The sequence below is a fragment of the Dasypus novemcinctus genome, chromosome 4, assembly GCF_030445035.2.
Source record: "Dasypus novemcinctus isolate mDasNov1 chromosome 4, mDasNov1.1.hap2, whole genome shotgun sequence".
NCBI classification, from domain to species: domain Eukaryota; kingdom Metazoa; phylum Chordata; class Mammalia; order Cingulata; family Dasypodidae; genus Dasypus; species Dasypus novemcinctus.
The window spans coordinates 133,955,212-133,978,040 of NC_080676.1; the positions used below are offsets into that span (position 1 = coordinate 133,955,212).

A 22,829-nucleotide genomic window follows, 5' to 3' on the forward strand; every position below is an offset into this window, starting at 1 on the left:
AGGGCCACATTCCCTCTGGAAGTTCTATGAGATTCTGTACCATTCCTCTTTCCAGCTAGGAGCTGCTGATCACTTCAACCTCAGCCTCCATGGTCATATTGCCTCCTCCTCTTCTGTGTGTATTGTATCTCCCTCTGCCTCATATACCTAAAGATATATATGACAGCATTTAGAATCTACTCAGAAAATCCAGTATAATCTCACCATGTCAAGTTCCTTAATAATCACATCTGCAAAAGCTTTATTCCTCATAAAGTCACAGTTACAGGTTCCAGGGTTTAGGACCTGATATCTTTAGGTGGCCATTTTTCAGCCTACTACAGAGAATATCTTATCTGAAGTTGCCAGGCAGAGTTGAGGATGTCATTTCCATAGGTGGCTACATGAATGATGAATAGAGAGACCCTGACTAATTTCCCTCTTAGCTTCCATCATGCCTAAATCTGTACCCTTGCCCTCTAGGAAAGAGATTGAAAAGTTCTCCAGGGAATCTGACCAGACCAAGAGTAAAGGCTTAAAGTTGGTTTCCCAATAATCCTCTCTCCAAGATCATCCTGCAGTGAAGCTCAAAATCAACAATCACACTCACATGATAAGTTTCCATTCAGTTTTTTTTCTTTTTTTCTTCTTTATTTTCTTTTAAATGTTACATTAAAAAAAATATGAGGTCCTCATATATCCCCCACCCCACCCACACCACCCCTCCTACATCAACAAACTCTTCCATCATTGTGCCACATCCACTGCACCCAGCGAATACATTCTGAAGAACTGCTGCAGCACATGGACAATGGTTCACATTGTAGTCCACACTCCCCCAGTCCGCCCAGTGGGCCACGACAGGACACACAATGCCCAGCATCTGTCCCTGCAGCACCACCTAAGACAACTCTAAATCCTGAAAATGCCCCCAAACCATATCTCTTCTTCCCTCTCCCAACCATCAGCATCCACTGTGGCCACCCTCTCCACATTATTACTACAATTTCTTCCCTTACTAATCACAGTAGTTCCCCAGCAGAACACCAGTAAGTCCACTCTAATCCATACTCTATTCCTCCATCTTGTGGACCAGGGATGGCTATGTCCAGTCCCCCTCTACATCAAGAGGGATTTAGATTCCACATGGATGATGGATGCAATTCTCCTGCTTGCAGCTGTAGGCACTCTTGGCTCACTGGTATGGTGGTTGACCCTCTTCACCTCCCTGTCAGCTGGCCAGGGTAAGTCCAAGAAACCAGAGGGTAGGAGCTGCAAGTCTGCTGAGGTCCAGGGCCTGGTTGTCACATGGACAGTCCAGAGATTCAGGTCTCCTGAGTATACATAACCCAAACACCAACCACAGATCTGGTAAAAGTAACAGAAGAGACATGTGTAGAAAGGTTATATCTGAGTCAAACTCCATCACACTCAGGAACACAAACTCCAAAGTAGGGCCAACTGACATGGCCCTGAACTCCAGAGCCATCTGCCTTGACCATAGAACCTGTGGGTTGCTGCAGCCCTCAGGAGAACCAGCACCTGGGTTTCTATCTACCTTGGCTGTCTCTGGTACCCTGCTGAGGCATGCATAAGAATCATCCCCTGATAACCTCCTGACTATTTTTTGGAGACTCTTAGGCATATAAACTCACTTATCCTTTCCATTTGCCCCTTTTTATCCAAAGTCAAAAAGCAGTTTTTAACACCTGATATTACATGTAGGCTGAGATATTCTGCTGGTCTGAGTTGACCTCTTTATTCATGGTCTTTTCGTAGTTACATCATCAGCTGGTGCTTGGTAGTAATCCCTCAGTGCCAGGGAGGCTCATCCCCAGGAGTCATGTCCCATGCTGGGGGGAAGGCAATGCATCTACATGCTGAGTTTGGCTTAGAGAGTGGCCACATTTGAGCAACATGGAGGCTCTCAGGAGGTAACTCATAGGCACCCCACAACTATAGGCCTAGTTCATATTTCAGGCACACAGGCTCATAATCAGAGCCATCAGTATCAAGAGCTCATCATTGGACCATCCATCTTTATTGGTCTTTGCTCATTTTATTACTTTTTATTACTCATTCTTAATTATGGACAATCAGGGATTGACAGCCATCTGAGAGGATACTCTAGTGTAGAAAAGAGGCATTGCAGAAAAAACTAATTAGGTAACAGGTTATACAGGAAGATAAATTTGTTTTTTTATGATATTATCTTCTATCATCAGAAAGATAAGGTAATATATTACATGAATAAAACAAAGAATGTTGTCAAATAGAAAACATGAAAGAACACTTGGAAATTAAAAATATAATAATTAAACTTAAAAACCTAATAGAAAGATTGCTAGAAGGAAACTCTTGGGGAGGGGGGGAGTAGGATAAAATTCACAGAGGTGAAAGAAAAAGGAGAAAATACAAAACTAGAACATTATTCCAAAAGATTCAAAGTACAATAGCAATATTCATAGAAAGAGACAGCGAACAAAACTAAGATGAACCAATTATAAAAACTTCAAGATTTTTCAATAAACCAAAGTACAAGAGGTACCAGATACATAGGGACCATCAGCATAAATAAAAATAGACCCACAGCAGGGCACATCACTAGAAATTCTAAAACACTCAGCAAAAGTGAAGACTTTAAAAACTTCCAGAGAGGAAATAGCAGGTTAAATCAAAGGAAAAGGAACCAGTAAAACTCTAGGTTTCCCAACATCAACACTGGAATCACAAAAATAATAAAGTAACTTATTAAGTACTCTGAAGGACAATTAAGTCAACCTTAAAATTCACTACCCAATTAGTCTTTCAATATCAAAATAGAAAAATAACCTTTCTTTCCTTCCTTCCTTCCTCCTTCCTTCCTTCCTTCCTTCCTTCCTTCCTTCCTTCCTTCCTTCCTTCCTTCTTTCTTTCTTTCTTTCTTTCTTTCTTTCTTTCTTTCTTTCTTTCTTTTCTTTCTTTCTTTCTTTGAGGAAACTACCAGGGCAAGATAAAAACACTCAAAAGAAGAGTGGTAATAGTAACCAGTGCACACACAGGGCTGGTAATAGAGCCTGTTTCCTCTGGAAAACCTCATTATTCACAGGCATTGGATGGAGAACACAAAACATCATTTCTTCATAATGAGGAGTAATTAGCTCTACAATGAATGCTCCTCTATTCCCCTCTCCCAACAAATCTTAAAAGCAAGGATGCAAAGGATTAAACTGTTTCCAAGTAACATAACGTCATCCCAGGAAAACACTTAAAAATATTCATTGGAATACAAAAATGCAAAGCACCCATTTTCACCCACTGTGAAAATTTAAATTCCACAATGTCCAGCATCCAATCAAAAATTACTGGATATGCAAAACATAAGAAAATATGACTCAAAATAAGACAATAGCTCAATTAATATAAAATTATACAGTACAGAAACAGATGCCAGAATTATTAGGAGAGTATTAATACATTTTAAAATTACTGTAACTATATTCCATGTGTTCAAAAATTAAGTAGAAACCTGGAAGACATTTAAAAATCAAATTTCTAAAGATTAAAAGCTACACTGAGATGAAAAGTTCTCTGGGTGGGATACATGGGGGATAGATACTGCAGAAGAAATGATCATGAACCTGAAGACAGTAATAGATACTATCAAAAATGAAACTTAGAGAGAAAAAGGAAGTGAACCAAAAAATGAACAGAGCATCAGTGAGCGATGAGACAACTTTAAGCAGTCCATGGAAGATGGAGTCTTCTGTCAAGATGAGAAGAGCACCAAAAATATTTGAAGAAAGAATTTTCCAAATTTGATGAAAAGTACAGATTCACAAGGTTTTTGTTTTGTTTTGTCTTTTGTTTTTTGTGGTTTTTTCGGGGGGGGTACCAAATAACTTTATTTGAAGGAATGGTACCAATGAAAGAACTTGGTAGACATTGATACAACTTATAGAAAAGGTAAATCCAACACACATGCACTACTACCCTGTGGCTCTGGGGAAGTAAACATAAGGTTTAGCTCTCATCATCACTGCTTCTCAGAGTGTGCTTGTCAAAGAGATAATCTGCCAAGCCAGAATCCGGGGCCCCCATCTTGTGCAGGCTGGTTGCATAGTCACACAGTTCTTTGACGGACTTCACCTGCTCATTCAGGTAATGGGTCTTAATGAAGTCACACAAGTGGGGGTCGTTTTTGTCAGTAGCCAGAATGTGCAGCTCCAGTAGTGACTGATTCACCCTTTTTTCCAAGTGTAATGCACACTCCATTGCATTCAATCTGCTCTCCCAGTCTTCTTGTTCTGGTTTCTTGATATCCTGAAGGAAGATTCGGTCACCTCGTTGGTTCTGCAGCTTCATTAATTTCTCAGCATGTTCCCTCTCCTCATGAGTTTGGTGAAGAAAATATTTGGCAAAGTTCTTCAAAGCCACATCATCACTTTCAAAGTAGTAAGACATGGACAGGTAGACATAAGAGGCATAGAGCTCCAGGATGGTCTGGCGGTTGATGGTAGCTTCCGAGTCCTGGTTGTAGTTCTGGCACACCTGTGATGGGGATGCGGTCGTCATGATGGGTGGTTGAGAAGCTGTGGCGGTGCCTGTGCAACACTGGACGGACAGTGGCAAGCAGCTGGGGGTGGCTGGCTGACAGGGGTGAGCACGGGTTCCGTTCAAGCACTGCTGAAGCAGGAAACCACGGCGACTCTCCATGAAGACATCTGGCCCAGATCCACAAGGTTTTGTTTGCTAAAAGCTGCTAGGAGCAATATACCAGCAATGGGTTGGTTTTTATCATGGGAATTTATTAAATTAAAAGCTCACAGTTCTGAGGCTGTGTATGTTCAGAATGTCCAATCAAGGCATCATCAGAGATATTGTCCCACTGAAGTTTGGTTGTGGGCAATAAGGTACATGGCAGCAGCATCTAAAGATGCTTTCTTTCCTAGCTCAGGTGTAGGCAATTAGGCACATGTCAGGGCATAATAGCAGCTCTGCCCAAATCAAGGCATCAAGCAAAGGTCTCTCCCTAAGTTCAGCTGTGTGCAATCAGGCATATGGCTTGACTCTTCCTTCTCCTCCAGCCCTCTCTTTCAGACTCTTGGGAGCCTCTCTTTCCTTTCCTCTATGCTATGCTGACTCCAGCCTCTGGCTTCGAGAACTTCCCTCTAAGCTTCTCAGGGTTTCTCAATCTCTGCTGCTTTTTTTCTCTGTGTGTCTCTGCTTTCTGTTTATAAATGATTCCAGTAAAAGGATCAAGACCCACCCTGAGTCACACTTCACTAAAACTATCTAATCAACAAGTCCTCCCCACATGGGAATATATTAGTTCCAAGAACATAATATTTCTGGGATCCACAAAAAGCTTCAAACTATCACACCACATAGCCCAAACCTTCAATGAGCTCTACGCCCAAGAAACATAAAGAAAATGACAACGTAAATATAATAAAATTGCTCAAAACCAGGAATAAAGAGAGTCTTAAAAACAGCCAAAGAAAAAAGACATGCTATATACAGAAAAAAAGGTATAAAAATGACAGCAGTTTTCTTATTAGAGATAAAGTAACTGAGAAGACAGTGCAGTGATATGTTTAAACTGCTGAAAAAGAACTATCAACCTAGAATTCTATAAACAGAATATATTTTTTTTAAACTTAAGTGAAAATAAAGCCTTTTTCAGACATACAAAAGCTTCAAAACTTAATCACCAACATATCCACATTATAGTAAATGTTAAAGGAAAACTTTCAAGCAGAAAAATATACCAGGTGAGTATGTGGATCTAGACAAGTAAGAAAACACTAGCAATGGCAACTAAATGAATAAATACATGAGATTTTTTCCTTATTATCCAGATTACTGTCTATTTAAACAAAAGTAATAGCAAAAAATAACAAAAATGTAGTCTGGAATTTATAACATATTTAAAAGTAAAATATTTGACAAATTTAGAAAAAAATTTAGAAAAAGAGAAACAGAAGTATATTGTAAAGTTTTAAAATATACATTAAGTAGTGAAATACTATTTTAAGACTGTGATAAGCCAAAGATGTACATTGTAAATCCTAAAGCAACACAAAATAAAAAGTTTTGATAAAGTGGTTTTAAAATGAATATTCAATTAATCTAATAGAAGGAAAATTGAACAAATCAGAAAAGACAAATAGAAAACAAATAGCAAGATGATAAATTTAATCTTCTCTGCATCAATAATAATATTAAGTAAATAAATATTTTAATTAAAAGGCAGGGGCTGCCAGATTGGATCAAAAAGGAAAATCCAGCTAAATGCTACATTCAAGAAATGAGCATGAAATATAAAAATACATATAGATTAAAAGTAAAGGGATGGAAAAAGGTATGCCATGTTCATCTTAGCCAAAAGAAGGCTGCTATGGTTGTATTAATATCAGTTAAAAGAGATTTCAGGAAGCAGGAGAATTGCATCCAGCATCCATGTGGAATCTAAACCCCCTCTTGATAGAGATGTGGAGTGGACACAACCATTCCAAGGTCCACAGGATGGAGGAATAGAGTATGGATTAGAGTGGACTTACTGATATTCTGTTCATGAACTAGTGTGATTAGTAATCGAAGAAAATGTGACATTGATGTGGAGAAAGTGGCCATGGTGGCTGCTGGGGGTAGGGAGTGGGAGGAAGAGATGAGATGTGCAGGCATTTCCAGGACTTGGAGTTGTCCTGGGTGGTGCTGCAGGGACAATTACCAGACATTGTATGTCCTCCCATGGCCCACTGGGTGGACTGTGGGAAAGCGTGGACTATGATATGGACCATTGACCATGAGGTGCAGTGGTGCTCAGAGATGTATTCACCAAATGCAAGGATGTCTCATGATGATGGAGGAGGTTGTTGTTATGGGGGGAGGAGTGGGGTGAGGGGAGTGGGATGTATATGGGGACCTCATATTTTTTTAATGTAATATTTTTTAAAAAGACCAAAAAAAAGAATTGGTGATAGTTCTTTCTGTAATTATTAGTAAAAATCACCTATCAAAAAAAAAAAAAGATTTCAGGAAAAAATATTACCATAGGTAAAGAAGAATGATAAAGATAACATGAATAAGGCCAATTCATCAAGAAGCATACCAATCATAAATTTTTATGCACCTAACATGAGAGAGTCAAAACACAGGAAGCAAAAATGATAGAAATGCAAGAAGATACAGAAAAATCCACAATTATAATCAGAGATTTTGAAACTCCTTTTTCAATAGTTGATAAAACAAGTAGACAAAATTAGGAAAAAGATATATAACACTTAACACTATCAATCAAATTGGCCTAATTTATGAAATATGACCAAACAATATCAGAATACACATTCAAGGTAGACCATATCTGTGCCATAGAAAAGGCTCAATAAATTTTTACAAATTCAAATCCTATAAAATATGTTCTCAGACCACAGTGGAATTAAACTAAAAAATACCCAAATAACATACTTCTAAATAACCCATGGTTCTAAAGAGAAATCATTAAAAAAATTATAATATATTTTTAACCGAATAAATGATACAATCAAAATATGTGGGAGGTCACTAATCAGTCATTGGGGGAAATAAAAAGCTCTTAATGGTTATACTGGAAAATAAGAATGATCTCAAATCAAAGACATCAGCTTCCAACTTAACAAATGAGAAAAATAGCAAATTAGGCTAAAAGTAAGAAGAAGAAAGGAAAAAAATAAATAAATAGCAGAGCAGAAATCAGTTATTTAGAACACAGTAAAAGAATAGAGAAATTCAATAAAACCAAACACTGGTTGAGAATATCAATAAATTACAAACTTCTAACCAGACTAATCAGGAAAAAAAATAAATGAAGACACAAGTTAACAATTAAAGGAATAAAAGTGGTAACATCACTACAAATTCCACAAATATTTAAACGTTAACAAGGGAATTTAATAGGAATAAACTTATGGTAATAAATTCAGCAAAGGAGTACTTTTCAACTCATTTGAGGAGGCCATTATAATCTTAACACCAAAATCAAAAACATTACAAGAAAATAAAACTAACAAATATCCCTCATTAACATCCATTGAAAAAGTGTAACTGAAATTACAGCATATAAAATCTATCAATATATAATAAAAAAGATAATATGCCATGATCAAGTAAGGTTTATTCTAGAAATGAGTGGTTTGTTTAATCAATTGAAAATCAATTAATTGAATTCATCTTAACACACTAAAAAAAAGCAAACCATATGATCATCTCAATACATGCAGAAAAACATTTGAAAAAAGCCAACTTCCATTTTTATTAAAACTTTCAGAAAACAAACATAGAAGGGAACTTCCTCAACCTAAAAAAAAAGAATTTATGAAAGACCCACAGCTAACTCAAATTGAATGGTGGCAAACTGAATGTTATCCTCCTAAGATCCAGAACGAGACAAGGATATCAACTCTCACCTAATTTATTCAATACTGTATTGGAGGTTCTAACCAGTGCAATCAGTAAGAAAATAAATAAGAGTCATCCAGGTAAGAAAGGAGGAAAGAAAACTGTTGTTATTCACAGAAAACTTGATCAGCTGTAGAAAATCCTCTGTTATATACACAAAAGCTACTACAACTAATAAGTGAGTTTAAAAATCAATAGATACAAGATCAATATTAAAAACAATCCATGGTATTTCTAAAGACTGGAAACAATCTGATATAGAACATTTTAGACATACCATTTACAATAGCAAAAAAGTGTGATAAATTCGAGCAAAAGATGCCAATGACCTGTACATTTACAATTGAAAAACAATTAAAAAATTGCTGCAAAAAGGGCCTAAATAAATAAGATCATAGGGAGGTATACATGGGTGAAAAATATCAGTAAAAATAGGAATATACTTCTCAGTTCCTGCTTTTGCATATTTCTCAGCATGCAAAAAGGAAAAAAAAAAAGAAACTGGAAATTTCTTCACTTTAATCTAGGGAAATTTTATTTATTTGACGGTAGGCCTAGCAGGGCCATATACCTTTGAGTAGCCATCCAAGCTGCCCACCATTGCCCTTTGTCTAGAATTTAATGCCCTGAAGTATCTCATCTCATCTGTTACTGGTTTGCTGCTCATTCCCTTTGCTCAGCTCCCACTTGAGATTCACCTTGTAGGTAGATCCTTCTACCATTGCATCCTTGCTTCAACCCCTAAGTATGGGCAATAGCTCCATTTCTTCCCTTTTTAAATCTTCAGCTTTCTTGTCCACAAACAAATTAATGCCTTGCAAGAACAAATTGAGGAGGCCATTATAATTTAATAAGATCAAGAATTAAGACTATCTATATTAACATGACTTTCCTATTCCAGAAAATCCTTTCCTACTGTTTTAGTTTGCTAGGCTGCCAGAATGGAATATACCAGAAATGGGTTGACTTTTACAATGAGGATTTATTAGCTTATAAGCTTACAGTTATAAGATCGAGAATTAATGGGAAGCAGACTTGGCCCAGTGGTTAGGGCATCCGTCCCTCACATGGGAGGTCCACGGTTCAAACCCGGGGCCTCCTTGACCCGTGTGGAGCTGGCCCACGCGCAGCGCTGATGCGCGCAAGGAGTGCCGTTCCACACAGGGGTGTCCCCCGTGTAGGGGAGCCCCATGGGCAAGGAGTGTGCCCCATAAGGAGAGCCACCCAGCGTGAAAGAAATTTCAGCCTGGCCAGGAATGGCACCACACACACGGAGAGCTGACACAACAAGATGACGTAACAAAAAGAAACCCAGATTCCTGTGCTGCTGACAACAACAGAAGTGGACAAAAGTACATGCAGCCAAATGGACACAGAGAACAGACAACTGGGGCGGGGAGGGGAAAGGGGAGAGAAATAATAAATAAAATAAATCTTTAAAAAAAAAAAAAGAATTAAGACTATCTATATTAACATGACTTTCCTATAATAGAAAATCCTTTCCTACTGTTTTAGTGTGCTAGGCTGCCAGAATGGAATATACCAGAAATGGGTTGACTTTTACAATGAGGAGTTATTAGCTTATCAGCTTACAATTCTGAGGATGTGAAAATGTTCAAATCAAGGCATCAATAGGTGATGCTTTCTCTCTGAAGACTGGCTGCCAGAGACCCTGGATTCCTCTGTCACATATCAAGGCACATAATGGTCTCTTCCTCCTCTCCCATATTTCATTGTTTTCAGTTTCTTGATTCTATGGCTTTATCTCTGCTTCTGTCTTCATACTCATCCTGTTTATAAAGCACTCCAGTAAGAGAACTAAGACCCACTCAGGGCCATGCCTTAAAATGAAGTAACCTCCTTTGAGGGCTAAAGAGACCCATGGGAGTTATGGTCATGGCCGATGGGGTTAACTACCAGGGCAGATGGCCCCTCTTTGGAAATGGTGTTTATGTGTGATGAATCTGGACTCAGATGGGATCTCCCTTCATAAGACTTTCATGCTAATGTGCTGGAGGTGCAGTTAATGTTGGGGTTTAAGATATATTTAGGGGATTTGAATCTCTGGACTGACAATGTGATAGCCAGATCCTGAGCCTCAACAGACTCCAGCACCTACAATCTGATTTATTGGACTTACCACACTCAGCTAAGATGGAGGTGAAGAAGGACAACCACCACACCATGGAGCCTAGAGTGATTACAACTGAAAATGGGAGGATTGCATCCAGCATCCAGGTGGAATCTGAGCCTCCTCTTGACATAAAGGTGCAATGGACACAACCAATCCAGTGTCCACATAGAAGAGGTGGCATTGGATTGGGAAAAGTGGACATAATGGACAAAGGGTATGGGGAAAGGCAGGAAGAGATGAGAGGTGGAGGCGTCTTCGGGACATGGAGCTGCCCTGGATGGTGCTTCAGAGGTAATCACCGGACATTGTAAATCCTCACAGGGCCTACTTGATGGAATAGAGGAGAGTATGGGCCATGATGTGAACCAATGTATATGAGGTGCAGAGGTGCCCAAAGATGTACTTACCAAATCCAATGGATGTGTCATGATGATGGGAACGAGTGTTGTTGGGGGGGGGGAGAGGGGGGGTGGGGGGGTGGGGTTGAATGGGACCTCACATATATATTTTTAATGTAATATTATTACAAAGTCAATAAAAAATAAAAAAATTAAAAAAAAAAAAAAATGAAGTAACCTAATCAAAATTCTCTTAACTGAAGTAACCTTAGCAAACTTTCCAACCTACAATAGGTTCATACCTCCAGGAACAGATTAACATGATTTTCTGGGGTCCACCCAGTTTCAAACTGTCACTCCTAGTAAAATAAAGTTGTGCAAAACATACATTGAGCATAGGATAGTACACAACACATGACTGTTACCCCCAAGAAGTTAAAGATCTTGTTGGATAAACAAAGCATAACCTCTAGCAGTTGTACTAGGGAGCACGAATAGGAAATTAATTTTAAATGAAAAGGAAAAAGGTTCTGAATGTTAAATGGCCATGAGACTTTACAGAAGGACAGGTAGAAGAGTCAATGTGAAAAAGGCTCTGTTGTAACACTTTGGTGAAAAAATTTTACCACTGACTAAGAAATTAAAAGAGGAAATTAGCAGAAATTGTTCATCTCAATGACCCTGGCCTGATCGTTGTGAACCACTGAGTGAATCAAATCACTGTCACTTAGTAACAGCACTGCCCAAGTCAGAGATTAATAAAGGCTGCAGAGGGCAAGACCCAGCATTCTTCCCAACCTGAACTCTACTCTTTCAGAGTAAAAATATTAGAGAAAAATGATAGGCAATTCAGAGTATATAAAGTAAATTTCTAGGAGAGAATTCTAATGGGTCTGAATAAAAACCCTTAAAAGCCCTTAGAAATTAGATGGTTGATGCTAATGTAAGAGGGTAAGATTTTCTTCTTAGAATAAATGCCATTCATTTATTTTGGACAGAAATTCCTTTACTCCTATAACACTCTGATAAGCCAGTTTCAGTGAAACAATTTTCTTCCATAACAAAGGATGTTGCAATGCTCAATCAACAAGTTTTGGTGTAGGGGTATACTGAACTCATTGAAGATTATCTGGCAGTGGATTAAGATGACAAAGTAACTGGAACTCTTGCTTCAATAATGAAATCATATGGTGTGTAGAGGAGATGGCTAATGATCTGCTAAAATACATTCTTCACCTTCCATAGTATAGAATTGTCAATGGGACCATGAAATGCAATCAATCTTGAGGTCATATGACGACTTTTTATCAACAGAATGTGGCAAAAAGAGATATGTCACGTTTGTTCAAGGGGCTAAAATATGTATGCCTCCCCCACTAACAATTTCCTTTGCATTTCTATGATGGAAGCAGATTTTTATGACTTTTTTAGGAGACAGTTGAACCACAAAATAGAATAAGCTTAGGCCTCTGAGATAAAGAATGAAACTGGTTTGAGACATTAAAAAATAACTAAAGAATAGGCAATTTTTGTATCAATATCTTTAAGAAAATAAAGGCTACTGTGTAAATAACTGTTTCTAAATGTTTAAGAACATTCCATTCCATTGAAATGCTATTATGCCCTCACAATGGCGATTTTTCTATTTATTAATTTTTTTCTCCTCTCTTTCCTAAGAACATAATTTTCACCTTGCATGGCCTAGAATATCAATTTGTAGCAAGGAGTAAGAAAAGAAGTAAGATATTGGAGAGTAGATTTATGATGCTGTGGAAAGAATGCCAGTATAAAGACAGAAGTTATAGTTATCTACTAACATCCAAACAAAGTTTATGCATCAAAATCATAAACTTGCAGCCCTTGAATTCCATGTAGCCAAGACAAAACCCAAAATCAGGTTAAGATTTGGCTGGAGAGACTGTCAGAGAGAGTGCCCACAGTCATGGAAGGAGCTCTGAGATGAGAGATATTGAATGCAGAGTCACAGTCAGTACTCAGAGCTAATCTCTTTACCCTCTTCATTCATTCATTCAAACCCACCTATTTTCATCCAAACATTTTTGTGTTCAAAATTCTGCAATTGTTACCTTATCTAGGAAGCTTTTTCTGACCCACCATTCTGATTTAGATGCTTCTTGTCTATAGTTCCATAAAAGCATTTCAATAAATCTGTATCATGATCAGTCTACAGGATATTTCCATTATTGTTGTTGTTGTGGAGTAAATCTGGGGCTAATTCAGAATGAACTGAATAATTCTATACTCTGAGAAAGTAAGCTAATACCCCAAAGAAACTGGCTTCTTGTGGCAAGGTGTAGAGTGGGCAGATGATCAGGCTGTAGAAGATAATAATAAAGCCAGCATTCAGAGGGTCTATCAGGGTATAGAAGGCATAAGGGTATCATGCCCTTTATCCTTTCATACTTTGCTAATGTATCCATTCACATGACTGAGACCCAGTAGCAGGAAATCCATGAATACACTGATACAGGCGGTGCCAATTGTTGGAAGTTGGGTAAGCATCAGTCATTGCCAGATACCTTTCCGTGTTTTGTTTGAACAGCCAACATCTTGTAATGCAAAGTGGAAAGGATTTTCCTGGAATAAAGGGACTCAAAATATCTAGGCAGGTCCCAATCAATAGATCCAGTAGCAGTTTAGGTAGAGCTCTTATTTTAAAAGAGGCCAGAGGAATTACTGAATTAGGACAGGATATTATGGCAGAGATTCTAGGTGGGGGGAATGCCAAAGCTCATTTATGTCAAGATGACCTTCTTAATGGATTCCAGTGGATAATATTGTATGCTAGCAAGATCTGACCCTCAGCCTAAGCACTCATTCCCTCAGCTCCTAACAGCTCAGAGATGAGTCCCTTTTCAGGTATTGCCCTTGACCAAAAGAAGCCACTTAGCCCCAATATCATGTCCCTTCCTCAGGCATAGCCTACAACCAATGAGTGATTCAGAATTTAAAGATCAGAACCCCTTGCCTCAATTTTAAAGAAGCAGTGAAAGGTCAAAGTTCCAGATCTCCCCATCAAATCAGCTGAAATCTCTGTTGCAATTGCATGGAGTTCAACCTCTCCTTCTGTAGAATCCTGCTTGCCTCACTCCCCTACAGTGGTGCTCCCAAAATCACTCCTGTAGACTGTCAATCACTTTGTGAGGAAGTTTACTATAAGACATTAATTCATTTCCCCTCCCTTCCTTTCTTCCTCCCTTCCCTCTAATTAGTGAAATATTCAAAAATTTAGGGTAGCTACTCTGTATCATATAGGAAAAGGAATTTCAGTATTTAGCTGTATCTTTTTTCTCATCCTTTCAACAAAACAATACTAACTTTAATTAGCTATAGTTTCATCCTGGGGAAAAAAAGAATACAAGTTTAATCATTCAAATATTTTTAATGATTCAAAATATTTTTATCTATAATTGTCATGGTTTATGGCAGTTGGGCTCAGGTTTCTTTTAATTTTAAGAGTTGTTTCTGTTAACTCCTCAGTATCAAACAAATCCCAAGAGAGAAGTTCAATCTTCTATTAGAATATAGCTTCTCCATTTTATAGTGCAATAAACTGCACCCTCTTAAGATTTCAAACTCACTAAACTTTCTTAAGTGAGTTTTAAACAGTAAAAATTGGGCCATTTCAGAAAACTTTTGAAAATTAATTTTAAAGTTAAAATTGGATTATTTCAGCAAGTCAACTATTAAATATGATAACTAGAAATAGATGATAGAAATAGAAAGAGATAGAGACAGCTAGAGATATATTATGGGTGGATGGATGGATGGATAGATGAATGGATGGTGAATGGATGGAGAGAGACAGACAGATTAAACTGGTTGAATATAATACATTCATGAGGGAAAAAAATGTAGATTCAGATATTAAAATCAAAGAACTAAGCAGGCAAATTGAGACTCCCAGATGAAAAATGATTCCTTTACACAATAATGTGATACAATCATTTGCATAAAATTTGGATGCTAGTAGCACAAAGGAAGGTTTAAAAGTGAAATAAGCATAGTTAAAATTAGTCTGACATCTACAACCACAACTCTTGTTATTGTAAAACAATGTAATTGAACACATTTTTAACTAGAAATTTCATAGCTTGCCATTCATATTCCAAAAGAATTGGTTAATGACTGTTTATTCGGGGGTATCACAGAAGAATGAAATCTATTATCACTGTAATTATAATTCACATTTATTATAAAGACTATGTGTATAGACAAAATAATGAGTAATTATCTGATGTAATAGATCAATGTATATTGAGTATTCAGTGTTTTTAACCTCTTGCACTTCATAAATGTCATTTTTTTACTAAATTATCTTGATCGTATATTTCTCTATTATTAAATTAAGAATGAAATCATATAATGTCAAAGTAGCAATTCAATTCAACTGGTATAGAAGGAAAAAAAACTGTCCACTACATATGTTTAGATATAATCAAACATTTTCAGTGACTTGGCCAATCTGGTTGGGTGGCAAGAACATTTCCAACCCTTTTGATCAGTCCAAATATTTTCTGTCAGTGGTTGTCAATAGTTGACCCAAACATAGTAGAAATAGTACTTTGCTCTGAAGATGAAACAGCAAAATATGTAACAAATTATGGGAGGAAATATAAGTCTATGTATATAGGAATATAATCTGGTTATATCAAAATGGTGCACATATTTGCCTTTTTAAGGCACCAGTAACTTTTTTTAAAGATTTATTTATTTACGCACACCCGTTATTTTTGCGCTCACTGTCTGCTTTCTGTGTCCATTCTCTGTCTGTTCTTCTGTGTCTGTCTTCTCTTTGTTTTTTTCAAATTCTACTCAATTTATTCATTTTTTAAAAAAATATTACATTCAAAAAATATGAGGTCCCCATTCACCCCCACTGCCCCCACCCCACCACTCCCCCCACAGTAATACTCTCCCCCATCATCATGACACATCCATTGCATCTGGTGAGTACATCTCTGGGTATCGCTGCACTCCATGGCCTATGGTCCACACCATAGCCCACACTCTCCCACATTCCATCCAGTGGGCCATGGGAGGTGTTTGTCTTCTCTTTAGGTGATACCGGTAGCCGATCCTGGAAATTTACAGCATGGGAGAGAGGCACTTAATCCCTTGCGCCACCTCATCTCCCTGGTCTGCTGTCTCTTATTGTCTCTCCTCTGTGACTCTTATTGTTGTCATCTTGCTATGCCAGCTATCCATATGGGCTAGCACTCTGTGCAGGCCAGCACTCCACATGGGCCAGCTCTCGGCTCAGGCCAGCTCACCGTGTGGGCCAGCTTGCCTTCACCAGGAGGTGCCAGGAATCAAGCCCTGGACTTCCTATACGGTAAACAAGAGCCCAATTGCTTGACCCACATCCACTTCCCACCAATAACTTTTTGTGAAAGAAAAAAAAAACAACAATACAACTTACAGTACACAATTGAAGTTAAGAGGTATGGGTTCTATTCTTAAGCACTGAAGAGTACTAAGAAATTTAGACATGTGTTGAATCACTGCTGAACAATTTATTCATGCTATGTTATCAAATAAGCTACTTAAACTCCCTGAGAATCCATTTCCTCCCCTGTACAATGGGAAATTAACATCTTCTTTGAATAGTCACCATGAAAAAATGTATAGAAAATTACTAGAATGATGCCAGAACTCTCTATATATTGATTCCTTTCCCTCCTCCAGTCACAGTTACATTAAAAAGGCACTATGAAGTTTTCAATAAGTTGCTTTTTTGGGTCTCAGTTTTATCCTCGGTAAACAGACATAGCTGAACTAGTTTAACAATTCTTAACCCCAATGTCATGACACACTATTATGTTAGGAGCAACTGGGTAATGTATTATAAGTAGCTCAACATAATAATAGTAAAGTACCAAAATTTACAGATAATTTTCTTTTCACAATGCTCAGCTGTTCCAAGATTATCCCCATTATAACTTCAGAATTGGTCACTGACAGTTCATGTGTTTTTGAAGTAGAGTAAATGAGGCAGAGTGTCAGATAATAAAGATGGATTGCTCATAACACACAGCCTACTTTATCTCATGTAATATACTGTATACACTTAATAGTTTGGCAATTATAAATTAGTATAGTTCTCATCAATTTCACTTTTCTTTACTATAAATTTCTTAGTAACATTAGCTATACAGATGGTTCTAAAAGGAAGATAAAACTAGATAAGTTAACAAGTCTGTGATTCTATATGCCTTATTTAAGCCTGCAAAACTCTGTCATTTCTCAAATCAGAGTATGCTGTTGAGAGTGTTCAGCAGTATGTACAGCATTATCCTTGATGTTTTTCCTGGAAAAATGCTGGGGAACACTTGATTATATCCTCTCTGCAGATGCTATCAACTGCAAGCCTTTGTGTTCAATATTGTCCAAAACTTTTTGCAAGAAAATACATTTTAGCAAAAAAAACCTTTTCAGGAGTTCCTAGGAAGATTTTATAATAATGTTTATAAACATTACAAAGTATTACAGCATAACTTGGTTATGTTATAAGAGAAATTAAATAAAATGGAATATTTACGTAATTCAAGTGACAGAACCCACTTTAGAAAAGAACCTGTTTAAAACATGATGTATCAATAAGAATGAAAAAAAAAGAAACCATGATGTAACTATCTGAAGCAGAATCTGTGGTTAATAAATAAGGATAAGATGCCAAGGCATTTGACATGATTTGCAGTACCCCTGATTAACTCCCCTTTCACTACTTTTTAATATCTTGTATTTCTTCTAATAAGGAAAGTACAGTACCCTTGGTGAATAAAGCAATATTTAAATTTCATGTTCCACCTACTCAAAATGTCAACTCAAAAATAAATTAATTAATAAGTATGTGTGTGACTCTTCAGAGCAAAAGATGAGTGTTTTATCCTTTATCCTTTTGGAATATACACCAAGGAAATAAAATCATTTAAAAATCTTTAAGAAATTCACTTTTCAAGTAGTGAGACAGGGTAGCACAAGGGGAAAAATGAGAAATCAATTAGTGTTTCCTGGGAAAAAGTGGTTTTCCAAGGTGCTGGAGACAGTTTTCCTAGAACACAAAAAGTAATAAAAATTAATCCCAGGAATAGGGTTTGTTTTTTTTGTTTAACACAGGGTTCTCGTGGTATTTCAATCTTCAGTCTGTTCATATGCCAACTGAGTCCGGAATCTCAGCAGAGTTGCAGCCAACATCTACTCTTCAATTCATCAGACTTGCCCAGGACAACTAACAAAAGGATCGTAGATAATGCCCATCCCAACAAACAAAGTTTCTACAACTACAAACAAGACAGTTCCATCCATCTGCCCTATGGGATCTAAGCCCCCTTTCAATCAGAAGCAGAGTGGCCATCACCATCCCCAAATCCTAAAGACTGAGGAATAGACAAACATAAGGGAGGAATGCAACCATGGGCAAAGTAGACTTGTTATTATTCTAGTAATGGGAGATCTCATAATGTTGATGTAAACACAGTGGTCACCAGAGGTTCTGAGGGGAGAGAGAAGGAAGAATAGGTGTGAAATGGGGCATCTTTGGGACATTGGAATTGTTTTGCATGACATTGCAATGACAGATACAGGCCATTATACATTTTGTCGAAACCTATAAAATTGGGTGGTGCAAAGTGTCAACCATAATATGAACTATAGACCATGTTTAGTAGCAATGCTTCAATATTTGTTCATCACTTGTAACAAATGTACCACACTAATGAAAGATGTTGTTAATGGGGGAAAGAGCAAGAGGTGGAAGGTTGGGGTATATGGGAATCCCTATATTTTCAATATAACTTTTATATAATCTAAAACTTCTTTAAAAATAAAAAATAAAAAAGTGTTCTCATAGCAGAAATCTCAAGGAAAAATGTATTTCCAAATGATATTCCTGCCAAAGCAGAGCATAGAAGGAAGAAAGGAAAAGAACAATGGAGAGAGAAGGAAAGGAAGGAAGGAAGAGTTGTCCTAGGACTCATAATTTTGATGACTAGCTATCAAAAGGATATTCTTGGGCATAAGGGCCTAATCCAGGGAAAAACTATAGTAAATAAAACGGATTCATTCTTTACTTGGAGAAAAATTCCTGGTGAAAATATTATATATGGAGAGTTTACTATATACTAGACACTAACCTAATTTTCTGACACACAGAAAAAAAACTAGCACATCGCATATGATCCAAATAATAAATGAAATAAAAATAGCTAAGAGGATCATGGCATTCTAATATATAGAAACCATAATGAGATTCATTGTGCTAGACACTCCTTTCAGGATAATCCAAAAGGCAAAGATCGTTGACTCTCCATTTTATAGATGTGGAAACCAAGGTTCAGATATATTAACTTAATTATTGCTAATAAAGGTCAAGATTCAAATATGATTACTTGATTCCAAAGTCCAGACACTCTCTTCTGCTCCCAATGGCCATCCTAGGGATGTTCACAATGTTTCTGAGAATGGGCACCCAGTGTGTGCAGAGGAAAATCTCTTCTTCACACCTAGTTTGACATTACCAGATTAACCTTATCATGGTTTAGTTGCCTTCTTTAAAAAACAAAAATAACATATCCATAAATTGTACACGCACATACACACAACCAAATGTTTACACAATGAAAAGTGAGTTTTATTCCCAATCTAAGTAGAAAACAAGCACACTCAAAGTCAGGATCCTGAATTAAGTAGATTATAACTGCAGAACATTTCAGGGCTTTTGATGTATAAATGTGCACTAAGAAACTACAAAACTGTACACAGGATTCATCGTTTCACTTTTTTCCTTTGCTCCCTTGTTAGCATCTCCTGTTATTCCAGAATTGCAACCTCAATTATGAATACTTATAGAATGCTGGTTCTTTTTTAAAAAATCATTAGAATAATATAACATGGAATGAACTATTCCTAGCATTATGAGGAATATATTTTTGTTTTAATTTTATCAATCTTAAAGGATGTAACAGGTAGAAATGTCTGCCCCACCTTTTATATTATTCCTCTTGTAGGCAATAAATGTAGTTGAATTTGGATAAGATAAATGTCCATGTGAAATTATTCCATTGTGATTAGGAGATAAATTAATGGTGTCTACAGAAAAAGTATGTACAATGAGATACAGACACCCTGAGAAAAAAGCTACCAACTGACTCGTGGAGGAATCAGGAAGTGTCATGAAGGAGATAATATTTAGAGTTTTGAAGAATATAGAGAAAATAAACAGTTGAAGAATGGTGGTATATGTAGGTTGAGCATTCTGTGCAAAAACGTAAATGAATAAAAGAGATATAAAAGAGGACACTATCTTTGGGAAATGATAAAAAGACTGAATCATCAAAGAAAAAGATATTGGTAAATAGATATAGATAGATAAATATTGACCAAAAAAAAAAAAAAGGTTGGAACCAGTAAAGAAGATTGGTGTCAGATAGGGTAGTCTAACAAAGCTAACAAGTCTATCAAAAGCTAATAGGAGGGAAGCAGATGTAGCTCCTGTCTACCACCTGGGAGGTCCCAGGTTTGTTTCCCAGGGCCTCCTGTGAAGGCAAGCTGGTCTGCATGGAGAAGTGGCCCATGCAGAGAGCTGGGCAACAAAAAGAGACAAAAGAGGAGAGACACAACAAACCAGGGAGCTGAGGTGGTTCAAGCAATTGAGTGCCTCTATCCCACATCAGAGGTCCCAGGATCAGTTCCTGGTGCCTCCTAAAGAGAAGATGAGAAGAGAAGACAAGCAGACACAGAGAGTACACAGTAAATGGTCAGAGAGAGCAAACAGCAAATTCAAAACAACAAGTGAGGAGGAAATAAATAAATTAAATAAATCTTTTAAAAAAACTAAAGGAAGGAAGCAGATAAGGCTCAAGCATTTGGGCACCTGCCTACCACATGGGAGGTCCCAGGTTTGGTTCCTGGTGCCTCCTAAAGAAGACAAGCAAGACAGCAAGCTGACACAATGGGTTGGCATGACAGACTGGCACAGCAAGCTGATACAACAAGATGATGCAATGAAGAGACACAAGGAGGAAAACACAATGAGAGACACAACAAGCAGGGAACTGAGATGGCTCAAGTGATTAGGCACCTAGCTCCCAAATGGTAGGTCCCACGTTCAGTTCCCAGTGCCTCCTAAAAAGAAGACGAACAGATATAGCAAGCATAAACAGGAAGGGGGGCAGAAATAAATAAATAAAATAAACCTTTCTAAAAAGCTAAAAGGCAAAAATATATAAGCAAAGAGTAACATGATTAGGTGTTTTTTTTACTAATTTGTTTTAGAATATAACTATGATAGCAATAAGGAATATGGATTAGGGACAGAAAAAAGGAATATGTACTTCCATTAGGAAGACTTTATTTAAGCACAGATGGAAATGAGAGGGGTCACAGTGTTAACATTCAGACTTGGAAATTTGGTTGATTGCATTACACTGTGGAACTTAATGAAGCAGGCTTTGAAACTAGATTTCCAGGATTTCATTTAGCTCCACCATTGTAAGATCCAGGAAATTAACTCCTCTAAGCCTCAATTGCCTGTCAGTTAAATGGTACCTCCCAAATAAGATTGCAATTGCCATAATGCATGTAACGAACTAGGCACCATTTATGACATACAGTAGAATTCATGGCTTAAATATTATTATTGGCTATACTGAAAGAAGGGAGGTGAAAGAAGGGGAAAAATCAAGAATAACTAAGCGTTTCCTACTTAAGTAATGAAGGACCATTATGAGGGGTGGTGAAAATGTAGTTGTTTCCTCTCTCAGGATTGTTATCTGCTCCAACTCCAGAACTAGACCAGGAAGCTGAGTCTCCTGAGTAGCTTCCACTTGCACCTTTAAATCCATGCCCAACCAGCTCTGTGGTCCAGGGGAATGACTGAATTGAATCAATGGATGGGTTGTATTAACAGGCTCCACTTCCTCTGGCTTCCAGCTGAACTCAGCCAACAGAGAACACCTAGAAAATATCAGAAGAAGGAGAGGAGTGTTAGAGTATGTACTTCCCCAGCTCTCTCCTTGTGGGATTGCTACAGGCTGACTGTATCCAGCAAGCAATGTGCCCAACTTCTGCACAGAGGTCCCACTGATTCTGTGTGAGTCCTAAACTCTATCTTGTGATTTCTCTACACCTTAGAAAAGAGTGCCTCTATTAAACTCTCCTGAAATTACCCAATTTGGTGTGCCATCTCCGTGCCATCACCAGTATATATTGAGATTGGGGTATCCTGGAATCAAAATCATTTGGGGACTGGGAGTGATAAAAACATACCTAGATACATTCAGGGGGTTATAGAGTGAATCTAAAATCCTGTGCTGGTTCTGCCCTGGGCTTGTCCTACAGAGATGTCAGGCAATTAAAGAAAGAAACCCAGCATAGTTGATGTAAAGTAGCAATTACAGAGAAGGATTTCTAGGCAAGAGAACTGGTAGCAGCCTTACACATTGAGCATGGCCTGCTGAACAGGTACAGAGAGATGGGTTATAGAAGCAGCCAGGATTTTGCAAGGCCAATCATGTAATTAGAGGCAGTGGCAAGGAAAGAAGTCATAAAAAATAGGTGCAGAATAATACATCCCCCAAAAACAGTGAGAAATTCAAACCTCAGTTTAAATTGAACTCAAGATGATTTCAGGATATTGATAGAGCAGGAGAATCATACAACTCCGGAAAAGACAGTGACTGACGCCAAAGACAAACAAGAAGGGCAGGAGGGCACAGAGAGTGATTGGAGAAGATCCATGTGCCCCTCCCCAATGCTGTGAGGATATAAAAGTTTCCTCCTGCACCTAAATGTCCATGTCTTAGGAAAGAGGAAGAGGGGAGTGGGAAGAAAATTTTAAAGTCTGAGCAATTACCAGAAAAAAAAAATATTAACATTCAAATTGGAACAACCTCATCAGCATATATTAATGGTATGATCTTATGACAGATCCAAAGTGA

The 22,829-nt window shown here is 37.6% G+C and overlaps 1 pseudogene; it reads right to left on the minus strand.

The window, feature by feature from the left end:
- Window positions 1–3,853: 3,853 nt before the first annotated feature.
- Window positions 3,854–4,533, minus strand: LOC101424788 (ferritin heavy chain pseudogene; annotated as a pseudogene).
- Between the last annotated feature and the right edge of the window lie 18,296 nt (window positions 4,534–22,829).